Raw genomic sequence first — 6290 nt, forward strand, 5'->3', positions numbered from 1 at the left:
AGAAGTTAGTATCAGGTGGAATTGATTCAATAAAATCATTAAAGTTATTGTTAAATGAAGACAAAATAAGCAATGATTGTGTTATTCTTTTTGATGAAATGTATCTGCAGCAACCTTGTGAATACCACAGTGGTAGATTAACTGGACAAGATAAAGAGGGTAATCTCTACAAAGGAGTAATTGTCTTTATGATTGTTGGCCTCAAGAAATCAATACCTTATGTAATTATAGCCATCCCAGAGACTAATATCACTGGAGATTTCATTAAAAATGAAATAGAGGAAAGTTTAAATACATTAAGATCTGCAGGTTTTAACATTCGAGCATTGATTGCAGACAACCACCCAACAAATGTCTCAGCTTATTCAAAATTGCTTAGCATTTATGGGTCAGATAAGCCAGAAGAAAATTTCTTTATCACTTATAATGATCATAAAGTTTATCTGATGTATGATAGTGTTCATTTACTTAAAAACTTAAGAAATAATTTGATTAGTACTAAAAAGTTCATTTTCCCACCATTTCAGTTCACTGATTACAGTTTTAATATGAAAGTGTCTGCAGGGGATATCTCTTGGGCTTTGCTTCATAGAGTACATGAAAAAGACAAAACTCTTTCAGCAAACTTAAGAAAGGTGTATAAATTAGGGGAAAAGACTCTATATCCAGGTAACAATAAACAAGATGTCAACTTGGCATTAAATATATTCCATGAAACAACTTCAGCTGCAATTCAGAATTATTTTCCTAATGAATACTCAGCATCAAAATTTTTAAAACTCTTTAACTTATGGTGGGAAGTATCTAACTCAAAAATGAAATACTCTAATAATGTTAAAGGAAATGCAGCTGTTATGGGGGATGGTAAGCCACAATTTTTACGTGCACTTGCTCACTGGGTTCAAGAGTGGCAAAATTTACAGTACAGTTCCACTGAAAGATATTGTCTCACAACTCAGACTTCTAATGCACTAGTAATAACATTGCAAATTTGTATAAATTATATATATATATATATATATATATATATATATATATATAGTTTATACAAATAAATTGTTTTAACTACAAATTTGTTTATAAATTCAATATCGTTAATATCTCAACTCCAAATGCTATTTTATAAATGCATCTGTTATATTTTAAATGTTAAAAATTATATATTTGAAATGAACTGTAAAATATAGTTTTTACTTAATATTTGATAATTTAATTTCTAATAAAATATTTAACACAGATGAATTAACCTAAAAAATTTTTAATAAGGAATACTTAATAAACTTTAAACTTAGGAAACGTTAAGCATTACTTTTAAAACTATTTTACATTTTAAAACACAAAAACTTAAAATACTGAAAAACTGGCCTTCTAATTTTCGGCCTATTTATGCAACATATCCGGCCGTGTATAAAGTAGGCCATGATATAATCTATAATAAGTTTTTTAATACATTTTTCTCGGTGTATGATGCAAATTTTCCCGTCTCCGAAATAATCTTAAAACCAAAAACCTTAAATAATCCTTGGATTACCAAGGGTCTTAAAAAATCTTCAAAAATTAAACAAAAATTGTATATAAAATATTTAAAAACAAAATCCCATGCTAACTTACGCATATATAAAAACTACAAAACTCTATTTGAAAAAATTCGTAAAAACATGAAAAAAAATTATTACTCTAATCTAATTACCAAATATAAAAATGACTCAAAACAAATATGGAAAATATTGAAAGAAATAACGGGGAAACAGAAAACTTGTTTAAATTTCCTTCCGAAAATGATTAAAATAAACAATGTTTGTGTTTATGATCCAAACGAAATAGCAAAAGAATTTAATAAATACTTTACGGATATTGGAAGCAGGTTGGCTGATAGGATTCCTCCTACAAATATTTCCTTTAATGATTTTTTGACAACTCCAAATAATTTACTTTCTCCCCATGACTTATCCCTAGATTTAACAATTGAAGAGTTTGAAAGAGCCTTCAAATCCCTAAAAAGAAACAAAGCACTCGGTGCGGATGGAATAAACGGGAACATAATTATAGATTGCTATGAAAGTTTGAGCGGTATTCTATTTAAAGTTTTTAAAATATCTTTACAACAAGGGGTTTTCCCTGATCTATTAAAAATTGCCAAAGTTATTCCTATTCATAAAGGTGGAGAAAAATCAAACATCAATAATTATCGTCCTATTTCTATCCTTCCTACGTTTTCGAAAATTTTAGAAAAAATCATCTTCGAAAAAACATACAACTACCTGATTTCAAATAATTTACTATATAAAAATCAATTTGGTTTAAAAAAAAATAGTTCAACCGAACAAGCCATTATTCAGTTTACACGCGAAGTCTCAAATTCTTTTGCTAGATCACAATATACACTTGGCGTTTTTGTCGATTTATCAAAAGCTTTTGATACAGTCAATCATGATATCTTACTTAAAAAACTTGAATTCTACGGAATAACTGGCAAATTGATTAAATGGTATAAAAGCTACTTGTCTAATAGAAAGCAATTCGTCTACCACGGAGAAGAATTGCTTCCTATTGATCTTCAAAATAGAACATTAATTGAAATAAAATGTGGTGTTCCACAGGGTTCTATCCTCGGTCCACTTCTCTTTTTAGTATACATCAACGATCTAAATAAGGCCTCGAACCTAATGAGCATTATGTTTGCAGATGATACTAATTTATTTTTATCTAACAAAGATATTAGCAAACTTTTTTTAAATATGAATAAAGAACTTATACAAATTTCTACCTGGTTTAAATGCAATAGACTAACCTTAAACATTGACAAAACAAAGTGGATCCTTTTCCACTCCTCAACAAAAAAACGTTTTTTACCTAATAATTTACCTAAACTTTATATTGATGAAGTAGAAATAAAAAAAGATTCCGCTTTAAAGTTCCTAGGTATTTATCTTGACGAAAATATGACATGGAAAACTCATATTAATTATATATCAACTAAAGTTGCAAAAAGTATTGGAATCCTCTATAAGGCCAGAAATTATTTAAATAAAAATAATTTAAAACAACTATATTACTCATTTATTCATAGCTATATAAGCTATGCAAATATTGCTTGGGGAAGTACAGGTAAAAGTAAGTTGCAACGTTTTTACCGCCATCAGAAACATGCAATGCGAGTAATATATTTTTTAAATCGTTTTTCAAACACGAAATCTTTATTCAAAGATATGAATGTATTAAACGTTTATGAACTAAACTTGTATAATGCTTTATGTTTTACGTTTTGTTGTGTGAACAACCATTTATTAAATGTTTTTAAAGATCTATTTACCTTTAAAGTAAAGAATAAATATAGTTTGTGAAATAAAAACTATTTAAAAGAACCCTTTTGTCAAACAAAGCTTAAACAGTTTTGTATAGATTATCGAGCACCTTATCTCTGGAATAAAATTGTCCAGCCTAATTTAAATTCATCTATCTCTTTTTCTGTTTTTAAAAATAAGTTAAATAATATTATTTTTTCAACGGATAATATATTGAAATATTTTTGAGATGTTATTCTAATTATTTTTCAAATCTTTTGAATAATATTTTGTTATAAACTGTATTATATGGTCTAAAAGTTATATTGTAATAATATTGTAATTTTTTATATGGTTCTGGCGACAAGATCAATATGATCTTCTTCCAGATTCCAAGTTTATATATTTATATTACATGTAAATCACGACATGTAAATAATGTAAACTAAAATAATATATATATATATATATATAATAAAACTATACTCGATATTAAGTTCACTTAACATTTTAAGCAAATATAAATTAATATGAAGTTGTTCCAAAAAATTTTAAAATTTGCAATAAAATTAATTTCAAAACTTATCTAAAATGGAACATTTTTCAGGATAGAACATTTTGCAGACTTGTTTGAAGACATTAATTTGAACAAAATTGTGTAGAAACGATTTATATTTTACATTCCATTTGGAGAACGACCCATTTTAAATAATCTTTAGTTATGGTCGGACGGAAACAGAGATGTCATTGTAACCTAAAGTAGGTTAATGTATTATTTCTTAAGATGTTCTCTCAATATTTATTAACTTTTTTCCAATAAGCATGCATCAACCACACGACGTCTTACGGATATCTTATGGACGCCTTACGGACGTCGTGCAAACGATACATTCCCACTGAGCTATGAAAGATTATTTGCGAGCACATTTATAAGTAGCGTGGTTTTGGTTATTTGTGAAAAAGTTAGTGAACTTTTTCACAAACAACCAAAACCACGCTACTTATAAATGTGCTCGTAAATAATCTTGATACTCTTCATTAAATGTGATTTGATATGAATTCTTCATTGGCGTTTGAAATTCTTTTTCAGCAAAATCTATTAAAACGCAAATATATCAAAAGTTGATTGTAATAGACGCAAACTTTGCAGAAAGTAAAATAATTAAGAGCCCGTTAGTAACATCGAAAACCGAATGATAAAAGTAATCGTTCATTCGCAAGTTCTATTCAAAATATTTTTATTTACTTTTTTGATATATTTTCAACAAAGTTAGAGATATACGTGATATACATCCTAGAGATTCTGCTACTTCTACCAACATATATTAAAGCGTTAAATACTGAGTTTGATTCAAATATAACCAGAGTCCAATTCATTAACTTGAAGGTTGAGGACATTGAGTGGAAATCGAGGAAAAGAACTGCAAAGTAGTAATATGAAACTACCAAAGGAATGTATGCTACTATGAGAGAAAACGATATAACCATCATAGTTTTGGAAAGTTGCTTTTCCACAATCATGTTTCTTGCAACTTGAATGTCTTTACATCTGAGCATTTTTTTTGTTCCAATTAAAAGTGTCATGTTGATAGCAAGTATTGATAATAGATTAGCACTTAAACATGATGGGAAGAAAAAATTTACAACTACTGCTTGAAAATAGTTCATAGGATACACAAACAAAATACTTAGCGTAAATGAAATCAAAAAGTTGAAAACGATGATTGGTATAAGGTAAATCCCTTTAAAAACTCTACCGCAGCATTTGTTGTCATTCGAAACAACAAAAAAACGTTCTACCGATATTGTTAACACAACTGCGCTTGAGAAAGCTAACGGAAATACCGTCCAAAATCCTATCGCAAATCTAGTACTACAGCCAAGCTCATTTCCCTTTTGAAATAAAGCTACTCGGAGTGGTATATGAACTAATCCAACCGTAATATCACTACCAGCTAAAAGTACTACAAGTTTTTCATTCGTTGTGCACTTCCTCCTGTTTTTTGATTTAAGTATCCCATAAATTAGCAAAATATTAGATATCAATATAAGTAAGCTAATTATTATTGTAATCGTGGTGTATATATCACTACACAAACCATTCACAATATCTTCATAAACTGGACAAAGTGCAATTGCTTTCATCTTTCTACATATATGTAGAAAGACATAATAATGATTTGTTGATAGTAAGAATTGATAACATAGCGATAGATATGCTTTCGGTTATTAGTCAGTTGTTTGCAACAATTTTCTGCAAGAAGATATTTCAATGCTCTCTCTATATTTATAGAAATAACTTTTCTTTTAAAAAAAGTTTTACAACAGTTGGGTGTTGTCTTTGTTTGCTTTTTGTTTTAATGGGAATCTGTTTAATCGATAAAAATAAAAATTGAGGGCATTAAAATCGCGCATTGGTATAGAAAAGTTTGAAATTTAATTTAAATATTTTTTAACAACTGCATTTTTGAGAAAATCAAAAATGCAGTTGCTAAAAAATATTTAAATAATTTATGCCTTTTAAATAGATTTCTCCTCTTCTGCTCAATTTATGACTCTGAAAACTTTGTGAAGAAAATTCGGATTTGTAATGGTTTGGAAACTATTGCAATTGATACAGTTGTAATAGTCAGAAAAGTTTTAAAAAAAAAAGGTTTTTGAAACATAATTTTCTGCATAATAAATTTAAATAAGGTTCCAAAAACATTTTCATGCGTCTTCTACACCGATATGTTAAATTATCGAAGTTAGCGATTTTACACCTGTTCGCGTTTTAAAACCTTAGAACGGCTTTGTATCATTCTTTTAGATAAAAAAAAAAGCAAAGTATTGATCAATGTAAACTGAATGATCCGGAAATATACTCTGCAATGATTGATGAACTGTGTGCATAATGCAAACAGTTTATTAAATAAGTTTTGCATGATTTTATTTTAAGTTTTTCAAGAAATTGCTAACGTTTGTTTTTCTCTAGCAATTTAGGAAACAAAAGTTTCATATTTGTTC

The sequence above is a fragment of the Hydra viridissima genome, unplaced genomic scaffold (genome assembly GCF_058129835.1).
Source record: "Hydra viridissima isolate aposymbiotic clone 2 unplaced genomic scaffold, HvirCarnegie_v1 scaffold_10, whole genome shotgun sequence".
Lineage (NCBI taxonomy): Eukaryota > Metazoa > Cnidaria > Hydrozoa > Anthoathecata > Hydridae > Hydra > Hydra viridissima.